Source organism: Dipodomys merriami, unplaced genomic scaffold (assembly GCF_024711535.1).
Source record: "Dipodomys merriami isolate MVZ:Mamm:240054 unplaced genomic scaffold, mDipMer1.0.p SCAF_51, whole genome shotgun sequence".
Lineage (NCBI taxonomy): Eukaryota > Metazoa > Chordata > Mammalia > Rodentia > Heteromyidae > Dipodomys > Dipodomys merriami.
The window spans coordinates 7,590,799-7,609,835 of NW_027206080.1; positions in this window are offsets into that span (position 1 = coordinate 7,590,799).

Genomic DNA, 19,037 nt, shown 5'->3' on the forward strand with positions numbered 1-19,037 from the left:
GATTCTGACATGTCAAAGTCCCAGAGGGTGGGTGTCTGCATGGCGGAGAATCACAGGTAGAAATGCTGGGCAAAGAAATGTGTCCAAAGACAGGAAGAAGAAAGTTCTGAGGGCACCTGGACCTTTGTCCTCTCAGCTTTTTATTCTAATGAGCAGAGACCATTTTTCAAAGCCTGAGAGTGCTGCAAAAGATGCTGCTTGAAGCAGTTGACAACCATAAAGCTAACAACGCAATAATACCAGGAAACATAGAACTGACACCTATAATCACAGACATGCTAGAGATTCCTATCTGAAGATATTTGTTGCAAGGAAGGGAAGTTTGTGAGACTTTTGTTTTAGTTCTATGATTCTTATTAGCTGCAACAAAGTTACCACTAACAAAACATTTAATGAATACATCAATATCACTCCTTTCCATGTGACACACTAACTACAATTAACAACAAAACAGAAGAAATTGAAACGGTTATTAAAGTATGAAAGCTCAATCCCTGAGCAAAAACAAAGTCCTAGAACAGTGCCCAGGTCTGAGTTAAAGGCATAGGACCAGCAAAAATCAAAATAATAAGAAATAATGCAAACCTAATGTGTGTCTGAGAAAATTACCAAAAGGTGGGAGAGAAAAAAGATGAGAAGAGAGGTGCAAGTACCAACTGGAACAGTCAAGCCCTGCTCAGACATCTCAAGTAGAAAAATCGACACGGGAAGTGCTCACAACACAACATTCACTACAAGGTGTCCTCAGTGAAATGCACTCTACTCTTCAGCCAAGCCATAAGAGCTTTTGAATTATTTCTTTGGAGTTTGAAAGTTCATCAAAGTTCAGTGATTGAGCGAAATTACCACAACTATTTTCAATCTCAAAGTCCCTGTCCTCCTTCTTCAACCATATTAACTACATATGGAAAATCTAATGATAATATTCACTATGAGGATGTACAATATATTGAAAAGTGTATACAAATTTTATTCACAAACATGAAAGAAACAATGAAATGAGGTCCTTAACCTATGAACTGATGGGAAAGCCGATACCAAATCTGACTTTCAGACCTCAATTCCCCAGAGCTCAACCACTCAGGAGCTGTTAGAGGTCTTACCCAATCCCCTTTTCTGGTTCACAATCCAATCTTATGATTGGCTACTTCATGCCCTTAAACAGCTCTAAAAGATGACATCATTCTCCCACCTAGCCTATCACCACCTAGTAGAATCTTGGGGTTTCCATAGAGTTGTCTGTAAACAAATTTGGATAATCGCAAGTGACCAGTGGACAGCGAGCAGCATCCAGTGAGCTTCCTACTGGAAACGCTCTCAACTTCAGCTACCCACACTTCCACTTCTGATATCTACTCATCCTCTGTATCTCCATTTGATGTGCTCTCTTTTCCAGCAATGTTAGGTAGGAAGGGAAACCACTCAAGGTTTCTCAACAGATATTCCTGTCCACTTAATTTAGTAGAAGAAACCAAACAGCTTCAGATAACCAAAGGAAGTATTGATGTAAATTTTGGACAACTACCTTCACTTTTGGCTGTGATGTTTACTATGTAGGTGATGTATCCAGTAGGTTCAGTCTCTCACAAAACCGATTGCTTCACAGGGCACATGAGGAGAAAGAAGCTCCCAAACTCAGGTCTTTTCATATTTCTAATACTGAGTCTTGAAAGGATTTTGGATAAAGACAGGGAGACCAGGGGTTTCTTCTCAGTGTGAATTTAACCAAATTAATTCAGAAAGAAACCTACATGGGAGAGCAGATATACTTCACCTGAAACTGTCTCTTTCCACTAACATGTCCACATAAGAATTCCACACGTAGTACTGTTCCAAAAACAAGATTTTGAACTCTCTGTAATTTTTTTGATTGTGATTTATCTGTAAATCAATAGAAAAGGAAAGATTAGGAGTAAGGAGGGAAGACAGGCAGATATACTAGAAGAAAGCTTCCTGTTGAAGCAACAGGAAGCAAAGGGCAGCAGAAAAGTAACAGATAAAGATACATGAACAAAGAACCGAAGGGATGAACAGCAAGGAGACATTTCTTAAAGAAAGTGTGTGTGTGTATATATATATATATATATATATATATATATAATATATATATGTATATATATATTATATGTATATATGTATATATTATACATATGTATATATATAATATATATAATATATATATATACATATATATATACACACACACTTACACACACACACACACACACACATATATGTATATAATACACACATGCTAAAAAGTATACAGGGGGCTGGGAAAAAGCACTCTCCCTACTCTATTTTTTTCTGACTTTAAAACTTCATGGATTTTCTGTTATACCTGTCTTGGGTCTTGGAGGGAGGGGTCTAGTTGCTGTCCCTGAACTTTTCAGTTCAAGGCTAGCATTCTACCACTTGGTCCACAACTCTCTCTCCAGATTCTCAGTAAGTAATTGGAGATCAATTTTTCTAGGACTCGCATAGCCTAGTTGGCTTTGCATTGCAATCTAGAGATCTTAGCCTCCTGAGTGCCTAGGATCACAGTTCTGATACTGAAAAGTCCCACATCAATTTGTTTTTCACCAAGTAGTCTATTTAGAAATAGCATTCCACTAACAGCTGCTTTTTATCTTTATAATAATTTCTCGACTAATAAAACACATTGTTACTGAGTCAGAAACAAATACTTAAGTATAAAAAGAAAAATTCAATCTCCATATTTCTACCTCTATAGTTACTTAAGCTAGCTTTTGCAATTTATGTTTTCTACATATAAAAGAACTGTTTGGTCAGGGGATGTACCTCTCTGTCACAGCTCAGTCATAATATATACAAAACCTTTGTTACCTCTTCAACACAGATATTCATGTTGATGATAATAATGATAACAGTAACAGTAATTCTAAAATTGGTATAATTGTTTTGTAATGGTTCTCCTTTTAAGACTATTGTGATGATAGTTATCTATAACATGGTCTAAAATATTGTGAGATATTTGAAGATATATAATGACAGGACGTGTTTAAATGTATTGATTTGATGTCTACCATCCCATTTTACCTAGTTTGATACTTTGTTTTACTTTCGTTTGGATATGTTAGTTCTGTCAAGCCTGAGCCTTGAACTCAAGATATGGGTACTGTGCCTGAGTGCTTTTGCTCAAGGCTAGATAGAGTTCTACCACTTGGAAACACAGGGTCACTTCTGTTTTCTGGTGGTTCAAAAGAGATGAGTCTCACAGACATTTTTGTCCCCGCTGGCTTTGAACCACAACCCTCATATCTCAGCCTCCTCAGTAGCTAGGATTTCAGGTATGAATCTGGAGCACTAAGCCCTGTTTGTGTTTTTCATGTACTTCCCCTTACTATTTGTGTTTATGCTCTTTTGCCCAAACTGGTCTCAAACACCATGAAATAATGATTCCTGAAACTCAGCATCCCGTGTGCTAGGAAGACAGAAATGATTAACTTCAAAACCAATTTTTGTTCAACTCTCAGGATACCTAAATTATGACTGCTTAAATACGGGTAATTCCTTCAGGTTAAAGCTTTTCACATACATTTTACAGATAAATCCTCTCAGTGAGTACTGAGAAGAAATTCATTCAAAATCAAGCCAAATTGATGGCTTGTAATAACATGCTAATTTTACTTGAAGCTACTCAAAAATTGAGTTGGAAAATTCCAAATTTAATGCCAGTATGGTGAGTTTCTGTAAAAGTTTTTCCAACACACACACACACACACACACACACACACACACACATCTACCTTTCAAGCAAGCTACAACAGGCTGACATTTGTAATCCTATTTACTCATAAGACTGAGATATGAAGATCACAGTTTAAAGCCAGTCAGGGCAGGAGAGTACCAAAAACCTCATCTACAATCAACCATCAAAAAGTCAGATATGAAGCTGTGAATCAAGAGGAAGGGGCTAGCCTTAAGAAAAAAACAAGCTCTGGGCCACCACTCAGGTCCCAAGTTTAATGCCTAGGACCAGAACACCACATATAAACTATGCTTTTTTTGTGTGAAAATATTGTACAAAGGGGTTAAAATTACATGGGCAATCTAGTGAGTACATTTCTTATCAAGCATTGTAGCCTCCTCCTTTGTTTACCCTTCCCATCCCTTTGCAGCCTTCCTCCCTCCCTCCCACCTAGTCCTCCCCCCTCCAAAGTTGTGAAGTTCGTTTTCGACATGACAACTTGTACTTCTCATTGTTGCAACGGGTCCACCTGTATCCTTATTTAAATGACTTGTTTTTCCCCTTACCCTCCATAAATTATACGGACACAAATACAGTGAAAGCAGGGGTTATATTGTGGGGGAGGGACATACAAAAGAACAACGAAATACTCTTATAAATGCATTAGAAACAAATGCATGAAAGAAAAAAAAACATTTAAATACATGTCTTAGGGTTCATTTTTCTAACATCACCTTATCTGACCTTTTCTGGTTGACACATATATATATATATACTAGATATAGGAAATAAGGGAAACCATGGGACCTATGATTCTTTGGGCCTGGCTTACTTTACTTAATATGATTTTTTCCAAGTCTTTCCATTTCCTAACAAATGGGGCAATGTCATTCTTTCTGATGGAGGCATAGAATTCCATTGTGTATATATACCACATTTTCTTGATCCATTCATCTACTGAGGGGCATCTGGGTTGGTTCCATATCTTAGCTATGGTAAATAATGCTGCAATAAACATAGTCGTGCTAGTAGCTTTAGTGTGGTCTTGTTTGTAAACATTTGGGTAAATGCCCAAAAGTGGGATTGCTAGGTCATAGGGGAGCTCTATGTGGAGTCTTTTAAGGAACCTACATACTACTTTCCAAAGTGGTTGAACAAGTTTACACTCCCACCAACAATGAAGTAAGGTTCCCTTCTGTCCACATCCCCTCCAGAATCTGTTGTTATTAGAGTTCTTGATTTTTGCCATTCTAACTAGGGTAAGGTGGTATCTCAATGTAGTTTTGATTTGCATTTCTTTTATGGCTAGGGAGGTTGAGCATTTCTGCATGTGTCTATTGGCCATCCTTCTTTCTTCTTCAGAGAAGTTTCTCTTTAAGTCATTTGCCCACTTATTTATTGGGCAGCTGTTTTTTGAGGATATGTTGTTGGGGTATTTAATATTTTGAGTTCCAAATATATTTTAGATATGAGACCCTTGTCCATTGTATGGCTAGTGAAGATCTTCTCCCAATCCGTGGGCTTTCTATTGACTAGCTAGCTATGTCCTTTGCCATGCCGAAGCCCTGCAACTTCATGCAATCCCATTTGTCCAACCTTTCTTTGATTTGTTGTGTTTCCGGGACTCTATTAAGAAAATTTCGGCCTGTGCCAAGGAGACCTAGGGTTGCTCCTATTCCATCCTGTAATGTTTTCAGAGTGTCTGCTTTGACTCCGAGGTCTTTGATCCATTTGGAGTTGACTCTGGAACAGGGTGATATATAAGGATCTAGCTTTAGTTTTCTACAAGTAGTTAACCAATTTTGCCCAGGACCAGAACACCCCACATAAACTATTCTTAAGTCACAGTTACTCACTCCTTGAATCCTGTTATTTTTTTTGGTTGTTAAGTGAAGTAGATTTGTCCCTTTTCATAAGATTGCAAGTATGATATATATTTATTAGTGAATATAGAATACTAGATTGCTGGACACATATCCAAATTTTCATTCATACCTTTATGATGTTAGTTAGATATTTCATAGTTTAGATTTTTTTGTCTAATGTTACAGATCTTATTTTATCTCTCGTCATATCAGTCCTGAAGTAAATCCCACTATTATACATTATGTGTGGTTTTCTTTTTATCACAGTTACTAGTATATTAACCCATCACTGATAAGTTACTAGAGGTTCAGAAATTTAACCATCTTTTATACAAAAATGTTTTCTAGAGTAACTCACTCTCAGGGAGTCATTGCAAGTTCAAATCATAAGTCAGACCTGAAGGGGGTCAAATACCCCTTTAGTAATCATCTTGTAAGCAATTCAACAGAACTGTGCAAGATGGTGGGTGACTTGGATAGGATGAGAACTAAACAATGCTAATGCAAATATCAGCCCTGTTTACATTTTTAATGCCTTTCATGTGACTCCAAATTGTGGCCTGGATGCTTCCATGATCTATTTTGTTTAAGGCTTGGGTTCTGATTCTTTTGTCCCAACCTCACATCTGGCTTTGTGAGTGGTGACATGGAAATGTAACTCACCTCAACGGTTAACCAGAGCCTGGTGTATTTGAACTTTGATTCTCAGATCTCAGCCTCCTTGTAGCTAGGAATACAGGCATGTCACTGGAGCCAGGCACAGTTTTGTTTATCCTTACACAATATTTTAACTGTAAAATAATTTTCAGAAAAATGAATGCTTAATAAATGTCATTAATTTTAATAAAAACGAGGTAGATAAGTTTAATTTTAAAATCTGAAATAATTGACATTTCCTAAATAAGACTTTTATCTAAATCAAGGTTAATATCAGTTGGGGTTTTCTAAATTTAAAATTGTTGTTTAGGGCTTGGGTTATACTTCAGTATCCAGGTTCACCCAGAATACACAGAAGCTTTCCTCATGGCCCGAAACTGATCAAAAGAATAACAATTACAATAAAGTGGATTTAACTGGACTCTAAAGCTAGTTATTGTTCATACATTTGGGGTACTCTTTTGCTCAAGCTAAACAGGAATACAAGGTAGGCTAGAACATGAGGAAAATTATGTCAATTTTCACAAGTTTTTCAGTTTAGTTGTAGTTTGTTTATGGATGAATTAATTAAAATATCTGAAAAAATACTATTTGTTACTTGGTTAGTAAGATAAAGAGAAATATGAATGGGTCAACGAAAGAATTATATTTATTAAGTTCATGTGAATTGATCATTTTTCCTTGTTTCATATTTTCCTGCTTTGATTAGTTTGTGTTTTAATGCTATATTGCTCAAACTGGTCTCAGAGGTAGTGATATCATTGGGGCTCCAACTAATTGGAGATAAGTGTCTCATGGATATTTCTATGTGGAAACATACTCAAATCTCATTCCACATATAGCTAAAGCTTTAGGCAAGCGGAGCCAAAGTTCTCTGCTTCCTCATGAACAACAACAACTGCCCTCTATGCAAATTGGTATTTTTACTGAATGTTTGCACAGCGAGGCATTGGTGGTTCATACCTTTAATGCTTTGTACTCAGAAGGCTGAGATTTGAGGATTGTTGTGTGAAGCAAGCCTGACCAGGAAAGTCCCTAGACTTAGTCCTAATCAAGCACTGAAAGCATCCAGAATTAAAACTGTGGCACAAGTGGTAGAGCACAAGCTAAGAAATATACGTCAGGGACATTTCCCATGTCCTGAGTTCAAGACCCAGGTTCACAATAAAAAATGACAGAATTCCTTCAAAAGTGCATAGTGAAATACTGAATGGAAAATCAAGAAGCCAGCATTTTTAAAGTGAGAAACACTCACATAGCTTACACCAATAAAATCAGTCCTTTCTTGGTAGAAGGTCCCAAACCATACAGGGATTAAAGGAATTAGGATTCCTTGTCTTGAAACTTGAAAGAGTGGCTATGGGGGAGGAGTGGTGATGAATCAACCATGTTATCACAGAGCCTAAGATCTGATGATCACTATTCCATGAGATTCTGTGTGTGCAGATAATCCGTGAGACACTGATCTCCAAAAAAAAACCAGTAAATAGCAATCAGTGGAACTGTGGCTCAAATGTCAAAGCACTAGTCTTTTTTTTTAGGAGGGGGGATCCATTCCTGGGCCTGAACTCTGGGCGTGGGTACTGTCCCTCAGTTCTTCAGCTCAATCCAACACTCTACTAATTCAGTCACATTGCCATTGCCGGTTTTTTTTCTTCCACTTATGTGGTGCTGAGGAATCAAATCCAAGGCCTCATGTATGCAAGGCAAGTGCTCTACCACTGACCCACCTTCCCAGCCCAAAAGCCTAGTATTAAGCAAAACAGTTCAGGGATAAGACCAAGAACTTGAATTGAAGCCGCAAGACTGTCACAAATCAAACCAACAAGCAAACAAAATCCTAAAACAAGAAGAGAGGCCCTCCAGAATAGAAAGTCTCCTTAAGTTATGCCAAAACAAGTCCCAGATGCTCTGAGGAAATGAAATACAGAAGTGCATTCCTGTGAAATTGAGGTGTGGCTCCACAAGTGGAGCAGTAGGCTCCATCCATAGAGTTTAAGGTTCCCAATCCAAACACTAGTACCTGAGGGAGCACATGCAAACACTGAAACACCTCACAATAGGTGAGATTGCAGCCTAGAATTCAGAGGGTAAAAAAAAGAATTAGCTTCATGCTTGACTTGTAACCATAGCACATCTAGTTGCAAGTAGTGCATTCAGATACAATATGTTCAACTGTGACAGACCGAAAGGGACCATTACAATTTTATCTATGGGGACCAGTAAAGCCCAGAGTCAACCCAAAGGCCATTAAGCATCCTACAGCTCTGGGTATGAGTCAGATCTTTTTTCTATGTTGGAACACTCTACCCTCTTAATTTGGTCACTTTGGGATATGTTGCTCTATGGACTTTGGGAGAAGGCTCAAGGAAATATGTGGGGCATCAGAGTTGGCCTCCTGTCTTGCATATTCCTCTGTCTTCACTTTTAGAAATCACTCATGGATTTTGATCCTGTAGCCAACATCTGGTAAATGCTTCCTGTGTTCAACCCTTGCTGCCATACTATCGAACAAAAAAGATTTCTTCCATACATTGTTGCTATTACTCATACAAATGATCAGAAACTCACTTACTTTATCACAGCCCAAGGAGACATGCTGAGTAGTAAGAAGAAAAGTCACAGGAGAAGTAGTAACCAGGGCATGGAAGGCACACAGAATCCTGACAGAGGTGGGCTGGACACAAAATGTGTTCCTTACCCTTGTGAGTGCAGCACCACCTCAAACAGTGCTTGTGCTCAAAGACTTAGTGATGGGTTTTTGTTTCTTTTCAATAAAATCAACACTTTTTGTCTGTTTTTTACTGTTTTTTTTTTCTTTTCAAATTACTAGCAGGATAGGAAAGTGGCAAACTTCATTCATCACTCTGCAAATATTGCTTTGGTGAATGGCAAGTCCTTTGTGCAACTACTTAAAGATAATATAAATATGATAATACAAATAACAATCACATGTCATTGGAAGTGTAGGTATGGCTCAAGGGGCAGAAAACAGCATAAGAAATGCACTCATTGCCTTTTCAATGTAATTTAAACCCCTCTGTATGGTATTTTCATAATAAAATAAACAAAAAATAAAAACAAACAAAAACACACACTATCTAAGCATGGGTACTAGGATGCCAGTTCAAACCTGGTTAAAAAACTCCAGCAAAATGAGTGTTTTTCAGATCATAATGAGAAAGGCCTATATTGCTACCTACACAGGGGGCTAAGATACCAGGACAAAAGTCCAAATCCAGAGCAGCAACCAATCCATGGCACTCTTATGAACAATTGACCATGTCTCCCCAAGAGAGTTGTAAATTGAAAAGAGCATGTGAGCCAAAATTAGTTTTGACATTATGTAGAGCTATCTATCTATCTATCTATCTATCTATCTATCTATCTATCTATCTATCTATCTATCTATCTATCTATCTATCTATCTATCTATCTGTATTTTAACTGCTATATATAACTGTACATATAACTATGCAAATCTATATATAAATACATTGTGTATCTATTTATGAACACACACTTACACTATGAATCAATAGTGTTGGATTCAATAAAAATAAAACAAAAAGCGTAGACAAAATAGAACCTCTGAAAAACCATCAATACAGGACAAGAATACTAAAACAAATGGCATAAATGAGATATTTGACATAAGACAGTCTTTAAATATTCATTTGTGGGACTTTTATCCTTTAAATGTATACAGTAGATAGAAGTTTCAGAACAAAAGGGCTAAATTGTATAATTTTTAATACAAAAGACAGTTGTAAATGAAGTAAGCCAGGCTCAAAAAAACATAGGTCTCATGGTTTCCCTTATTTGCAATAACTAGCATACATCAAGGACAAGCAGAAAAAGTCAAAAGCTATGTATATATATTATAAGCTGATGTTAACTGAAATGAAGACGAAGAAAAGGAAACAACTTTTTATCTGGCTTGCTATTGTTTTTACTGTATTTAAATTGAACTATATGATTTTTTGTGCTTCTTTTGTATGTGCTACCCCACTGTATTACCGCTGTTTTCACTGTACACGATGTCAGTTCACTGCCTCTTGTATGGACATGTTTCTAATTTGACCGAAGAAGGGAATAAACTGCTGCTATAAAATACAGACTTACCCATTGGAACAATGAGAGTTAGGAATTGGGGAGGTGGAGAAAGGAGGGATGTTAGAGGATAAACAAAGGAGGAGATTACAACACTCGATAAAAACTGTACTCTTTACCTGACTCTTGTAACTGTAAACTTCTGTACACTATTTTTGAAAGAAAAAAAAATTAAAAAACAGAGGAAAGAAAAAAAAGGATGTTGTTTTGAATGTAAAATAAATGTAGAAAACAGCCTATACTAACCTGCACAAAAATTTCTCTTCTCCTACCACTCATTTTCCCTGTGTTGCTCCAGTGAGTAGTGTCTCTATTTTACTTTCCATTTTTCCTGACTTTCTACTTGGGCTCAGCAGACAGAGAATGTAAAAGGCCCAAGATTCCATAGTGGATGTTAAGAGGAAGAAGGTAGGATAACTGCCACGCTGGTTTCTTATATAGAAGAAGAGACAAATTCTCCATTAAATTCTGGCATATCAAAGTCCCAGAGGGTGGGTGTCTACATGGCCAAGAATCACAGGTAGAAATGGTGGGCAAAGAAATGTGTCCAAAGACAGGAAGAAGAAAGTTCTGAGGGCACCTGGACCTTCGTCCCCTCAGCTGTTCATTCTAAGGGGCAGAGGCCATTTTGCAAAGCCTTAGATTGCTGCAAAAGATGCTGCTTGAAGCAGTTGATGGCCAGAAACTAAGAATTCAGTACTACCAGGAAACATAGAACTGACACCTATAATCACCAAAATGCTGGAGATTCTGATCCAAAGATATTAGTTGCAAGGCAGGCAAGGCAGGAAAGTCTGTGAGACCTTTTTCATTTTAACTTTCATTATTCTTATTAATTGCAGGAAAGTTCCCATTAACAAAACATTTTATGAATACATCAATATCACTCCTTTCCATGTGACACACTAAATACAATTAACAACCAAACAGAAGAAATGGTAACACTTACTAAAGTATGAAAGCTCAATCCCTGAGCAAAAACAAAGCCCTGGAACAGTACCCAGGTCCTGAGTTCAATGCATAGGACCAGCAAAAGTCAAAATAATAAGAAATAATGCAAACCCAATGTGTGTCTGAGAAAATTACCAAAAGTTAGTAGAGAAAAAAGATGAGAAGAGAGGTGCAAGTACCAACTGGAACAGTCAAGCCCTGCTCAGACATCTCAAGTAGAAAAATCGTCACGGGAAGTGCTCACAACACAACATTCACAACAAGGTGTCCTCAGTTAAATGCACTCTAATCTTCAACCAAGAAATAATAGCTTTTTAATTCTTCCTTTGGAGCTTGAAAGTTCATCAAAGTTCAGTGACAGAGTAAAATTTCCACAACTAGTTTTAATCTCAAAGTCCCTGTCCTTCTTCCCCAACCATATTAACTGCATATGGAAGGTCAAATTATAATATTCACTATAAGGATGTACAATATACTCAAAAATATAAAAAATATATTGACGAACACAAAAGAAACAATGGGATCATTTCCTTAACTTAAGAACTGATGGAAAGCAGATGCAATATCTGACTTACAGACATCAATTAACCAGAGCTCAACCACTCAGGAGCTGTTAGAGGTCTTACCCAATCCCCTTTCTGGTTCATAATCAGATCTTGTGATTGGCTATTTCATGCCTTTAAACTGCTCTAACAGATGACATCATTCTCCCACCTAGCCTATCACCACCACCTAGTAGAATCTTGGGGTTTCCATGGAGTTGTCTGTAAACAAATTTGGATCATCGCAAGTGTCCAGTGGACAGTGAGCAGCATCCAGTGAGCTTCGTACTGGACACATAACTCTCTTAGCTTCAGCTACCCACACTTCTACTCCTGGTATCTCCTCATCCCTTCTATCTCCATTTGATGCGATCTCTTCTTGCAATGTCAGGTAAGAAGGGAAACTCAAGGTTTCCCCTCAGATGTTCCTGCACTCTTAATTTAGTAGAAAAATCCAAACAGTTTCTGGTAACCAGGGGAAATATTGATTTGAATTATGGACAACTCCCTTCACTTACGAATGGGATATTTACTATGTAGGTGATGTATCCAGTAGGTTCAGTCTCTCATAAAATCACTTGCTTCACAGGCCACATGAAGAAGTGCCCAAACTCCCGTACTTTCATATTTCTGATACTGTGTCTTGAAAGGTTTGTGGGTAAAGAGAAGGAGACCATGGAGTTCTTCCCAGTGTCATTTTAACCAAATTAATTCAGGAAGAAACCTGTGGGAGAGAAGATATATTTCACCTGAAATGGTCTCTTTCCACTAATATGTCCACATAAGGATTCCACATGTACTGTTCCAAAAATAAGGCTTTTGAACTCTGTAATTTTTTCATTGTGATTTATCTGTAAATGAATGGAAAAGGCAAGATTGGGAGAAAGGAGTGAAGATAGGGAGAGATCCTAAAAGAACGCGTTCAACAGGAAGGGAAGGGCGGCAGAAAAGTAAGAGATAAGGATACATGAGCAAAGAAAGCAAGGGATGAGCAGCATGGAGATGTTTTTTAAAGAGAGTGATGGTTTGGAATGGAATGTTGAAGAGAACCAAAGATTTTTAAATCAATACACAAAGCATGGAGTGAACTCTTAGTGCAAGCACAGTGAAGTTAGTTTGAGCCAAAGCTTACATTACTGGAGTAGAAAGAAAACAGGGTACAACAGAGCATTATTAAGAGCACTTTTAAACAAGGGGTTTGCATTGTTCTGTATGTTGGCTTTGTTGTGGACTTTATTCAGTTACAGATGATGCTGACAGTTCCTTTGTTCATAGCCCAGTTCATACCTGGGTATCAGAGCATGACAAAAGTTGAAGCCAAGTCCTTAGCCTTTTCTCTGTCAGTTGTTTTACCAGGTTTGTTGGGGAATTTTAGCTCAGACCAACCACCCTTGAACCTTGATCCACCTACCAATGCTTCCCTTCAATGTGGGACCTCAAGGACCATCCAATACATGGGGTTCTTTTCATTTAGATGAGGTCTTGCTCACATCTAGGGGACAATGGCCTCAAATGCTCTCATTTTCCCAAGTAGTTAAGATTACGGCTACTGTGCCTTGCCTTAACAGATCTGAATAAGAACCTTTTAGATATATATTTTTGAGGGGAATTCTAATATTCACATACTAAGAAAAGAAGTACACAGTGGGTTGGGAAACAGCACTCTCCCTGTTCTACCTTATTCTGATTTGTAAACTTCATGGATTTTCTGTTATGCCAGCCACTTGATCCACAGCTCTAACTCCAGATTTTCAGTAGGTAATTGGAGATCAATTTTTCTGGGACTCTCCTAGCCTGGTTGGCTTAGAATTGCAATCCACAGAACTTAGCCCCCTGAGTACCTACCATCAGGCTATGATACTGCAGTACCCACATAAATTTTTTTTCACTGAGTAGTGTGCTTCTTTAGAAATAGCTTTCAACTAACAGCTGCTTTTTATCTCTATAATAATTTCTCAGCTAATACACCATATTGTTACTAAGAGTCACTTGTTTATGGACCAAAACTCAGAAACAAAAACATAAGTATACAAAGCAAAATTCCATCTCCATATCTCTACTTCTATAGTTATCTAAATTAGCTTTGGCAGTTTGAGTTTTCTACATGTAACAGAACTGTTACCTTCTGGAGATGTACCTCTGTGTCACAGCTCAGGCATAATGAATAAAAAGCCTTCGTTAACTCTTCAATACAGACATTCATGATGAGGATAATAATGATAACAGTAATAGTAATACAAAATGGTATAATTGGATTTCAATGGTTATTATTTTGAAGACTATAGGGATGATAGTTATTAAGTGTGAAAATAAGAGCTAAGTATTGAAAATGAATACAGAAACTGTCAAACTCATTCTAATGACTTTCTACTACTTTTGCTTATGGGTATGTAAACTGTTTATCTAGGACAACTAACATCTATAACCTGGTCTATAATATTATGAGACATCTGAATGTATATAATGACAGTATTTGTTTGAATGTATTCATTTGATGTCTACCATGCCATTTTGCCTTGTTTTTAAGCTTTGTTTTGCTTTGCACTGGATGTGATTTTTCTGTTGGTCCTGATCCTTGGACTCAAGAAATGGGTGCTGTGCCTGAGCACTTTTGCTCAAGGCAAGAGTTCTACAACTTGGAACTACAGGGTCACTTCTGTTTTCTAGTGGTCCAAAAGAGATTGGAGTCTCAAAGACTTTTTTGCCCGGGCTGGATTTGAACTATAGCCCTCACATCTCAGCCTCCTCAGTAGCTAGGATTGTAGGCATGAGCCACCAAGCACCCAGCTCTGTTTGTGTTTTCAATATACTTCCATTACTATTTGTGTTTATGCTCTTTTGTCCAGACGGGTCTCAAACACCATAAAATAATGATTCCTGAAAGTCAACATCATAGGTGCTAGGAAGACAGAGGGGATTAACTTCAAAACCATTTTTGTTCAGCACTCAAAATACATAAATAATGAATACTTAAGGACTGGCAATTCCTGCACGTTACTGTTTTTCACATACATTTTACAGCTATATCCAGTCAGTATGTACTCGGTAGAATTTCATTCAAAAACAAGCCAAATGGGTGGCTTGTAATAACATGCTAATTGGAATTGAAGCTACTCAAAAACTGAGTGGGAAGATTCCAAATTGAATGCCAGTCTTGGCAAGTTTCTGAAATGTTTCTCCAACATACACACACACACACACACACACACACACACACACACACACACACACACACACACACACACACACAAAGACATACACATACACACACAAACATATACATCTAAGTTCTTAGCAAGCTCAAAGAAGCTGACATCTATAATCTTACTTGGTCATGAGACTGAGCTATGAAGAGCACAATTTTGAAGTCAGTCCAGGCAGGAGAGTCCCAAAAACCTTATCTACAACAAACCATCAAAAAGTCAGATATGAAGCTGTGAATCAAGAAGAAGAGGGTTAGCCTTAAGAAATAAGGCTCTGGGACAGCAAGCGGATCCCAAGTTCAATGCTGAGGACCAGAACACCCCACACAAACTATTCTTAAGTCACAGTTACTCACTCCTTGAATCATGGTTTTGTTTTTTCTTTTTGGTTGTTGTTAAAATGAAGTAGATACACAACTTTTCATAAGATTGCAAGTGTGATATTTATATATATATGTAAGTAAATATGGAATATGAGAATGCTGGACATATATCCAAATTTACATTCATATCATTATTATTTTAGTTAGATATGTCATAGTTTAGATTTTTTGTCTAATGTTACAGAATTTATTTTATCTCTCTCCATGTCAATCCTGAAGTAAATGCCACTTTTATACGTTAGCCTTGGTTTGCATAATTTACTAATACTTTTATATTCACCCATCACTGATAAGTTACTAGAAGTTCAGAAAGTTAAACATCTTTCATACAAAAGTCTTTTGTGGAGTAACTCACTCTCAGAGAGTCATCATAACTTAGAATCATAAGTCAGACTTGAAGGGATCAAATACCCTATTAGTAATCATCTTCTAGGCACTTCAACAGAACTATACAAAATAGTGGGTGACTTGGACAGGGTGAGATCCCAACAATGGCAATGTAAATATCAGCCTTGTTTCCATTTTTAAAATGCCTTCCATGAGGGTCAAATTTCAGGTCTGGATGCTTTCCATTAACTTTTGTGTTCAAGGCTTGGGCTCTACTTCTTGAGTCACAACCTCACATTTGGCTTTGCATTGGTGACCTGGAAATATAATTCACAGATTATCCAGAGCCAGCTGACATTGATCTGTGATCCTCAGATCTCAGCCTCCTTGTAGTTAGGAGTTCAGGCATGTCACTGGAACCAGGCACAGTTTTGTTTTCTTTATGTAAAATATTAACTGTTTAATAATGTTCAGAAAGTGTATGCTTACTAAAAGTCATGGATTTTAGAGGAAAAACAACGTAGATAAAGTGAAGAATAAAAATCTAAACTTCATTTCCATTTCCAAAATTCGACTTTATTCTAAATCAAGTTCAATGTCAGTTGATGTTTTCTAAACTGAAATTTTCATTGGGGCTTAGATTATACCTCAGTGCCCTAGTTCACCCTAAATACACAGAGGGTCTTGTTCATGTCCCCAAAGCTGACCATAAGAATTATAATTAGGGCAAGGCTAATTTCATGGGCTCCAATTCAAGTTAATGTTCATATTTTGAGTGCTATTTGGCTCAAGCTGAAAAGGAATATTAGGTAGGTTGAAAAAATTATGTAAAATTTCCCAATATTATAGTGTAGTTGTAGTTTCTGTTTATGGCTGTATTAATTATAATATCTAAAAAGATTCCTATCTGTTACTTGGTTAGTAAGATAAAGAGAAATATGAATTGGTCAACTAAAGGATTATATTAAGTTCCCGTGAATCGCATCATTTTGGCTTGTTTTACATTTTCCTGCTTTGATTAGTTTGTGTTTTAATGCTATACTGCTCAAATGGTTTCAGAGAGAGGGTTATCATTGGTGCTCCACCGAATTGAAGATAAGTGTCTCATGGATCTTTCTATCTTGGAAGATACTCAGATCTCAGTCCACATATAGCTAAAGGTTTAGGCAAACAGATCAAAGGCTCTCTGCTTTCTCATGAACAATATCAACTGCCCTCTATGCAAACTGATATTTCTACCAAGATCTATTCTTTGCTCAAAACACAGAATCCTGGCGTAGGAGTCAGGCTCAAGGATCAAGTAGACCTCTCATCTCTCCATTTCCTCACTCCTAAAATGAGGTTACAGCTTCCCTAGGGATATCCTAGTAAAACACATTCCTCTTAGGACATTCAGCAATTACTCCAACTGCTGACTGAGGCGAGGACAGAACGAGAAAGACATGCCTGCTTTAAGCCCAGGCAGCAATATCTAACTAGACCACTGGGTGCCTTGGTGTTCCCAGCATGGCTTGGGAAAGTTCTCCAGAAGAACACCAAAAGAATCCTGCCACTTCTCACCATGCTAATGTGAATGGTGATATGTCAGTGGTGATTGGGATGAGAGAGTTACTGATCATAGCAAACTTCAGATAGCCATGTTCCCAAATACAATGAGAATCCGTCCATCTCATGAGTTTTGAAATCACACTCTTGTTTTTCCAGATAATTTATCCAATCCATATGTCCTTGGAGCTGCAAACTCAGGGCAGCTCTTTCTTCCTATGAGGAGTGATGCCACTTTTATAACAGCAAGTGCCTACAACATCTCCAGATTCCAGACTCCAGTCTGCACTTCAGCCTGGCCACTGCCATCACCCTCGGCCACCTCTTTCCACCAACTCATGGAGAATGCCTATTTGTGCCAATATTCTACCACAACCACATGGGCAGGGGAGGCTGCACACAGCCACATCTCCAGCTTAGCTGCCTCCCATTCCAGGATTTGGGAATGGGACATGCTAGGCCACAGCACTGTGACTCTCACTCAGCAGAGCACAGTGATCTCTTCATCAACTTTGACCAGCCAGTACACAACATGTGCACATGCCAGAGCCATAGTCTCTCCATATCCATCACTGTCTCCCAACCTGTTTCAGGGGACCCCGGCTCCTCCCATGGGACCTGAAGAGGATATCCCATCCAATCCCTACTGGGAAGGAAGCCAGGCTGTTGCTGTCACCCACACACACTGGGGCCTCTGTTCTTTGGAGAACTTGGTCCCTGGCTGCAGCCTCATGGCACTGTGTCCGAGATGGGGAGTAGGCCCTCTACCCCTCAATCAGACATGGGGATGGACCTCGAGGATATTCATCCCATCAATGTTTTACCACCAGTCTGCACATTGGAAATGTACTATTCAGAGACTGCTGAAACCATCCAGGACACAAATGTTCCAGGTGAGTAAAAAGAGCCAAGATGAGTAAAATTGGCCACACCTATTCTGTATTTGAGCAAGGATAATTACACACACAGGTTGATGGGACTCCAGAGCCACAACCACTACATTCACTATATTCGCTCAAGCTGTACCCTCCACTTGAGGCAATGAGACATAAACACATGGCTCAAGGGGTACAGCATTGACCTAGAAACACAGTGTCCTGGATGCACAGCTCAATACCAAAACAAAATTGAGCAATTAATCATTAAAGGAAGGAATATGGAAAGACCATGGCCATTTGAACTGCATTTAGGAGAAGTTCACAGGTAAATACATGGAGGCTATGCTGTTATCCCTTGAAAACACACTGAAAGGGAACCACTCCCATTCATTGATCTATTAATATGGGTAATTTGGAAAATAACTCAATAATTTTGGGGGAGTGGCAGTTATATTTTTATTATTCAGAGAAGCGGTTAAATGCAACAAGATTGAGGATATATCCTTTCTGTGTTTTTACTTCTTGGGAGCAGGTGACTACTGCCTGGAAAACTGGATACTCAGGAGGCTGAGATCTGAGCATTGATAATCAAAGCTAACCCTGGCACACATGACCTTGTGATTCTTGTTGTCTCTTATCCAGCGAAAATCTAAAAATACAGGATTGGTCCAAATGTGTAGGAGCATGAAAACACCACAACTAGAGGAAAAGTGTCAAGAAAGAGTAAGATTCCATAAGGAATCCTAAAAATCTAAGTTCATGTGCAGTTATGTATATATACTTACACACAAACACACCCCAACACACGCACAAACACACACACGTACACAATGAAAAATGCAAAAAGAGAATCCAGAAAAC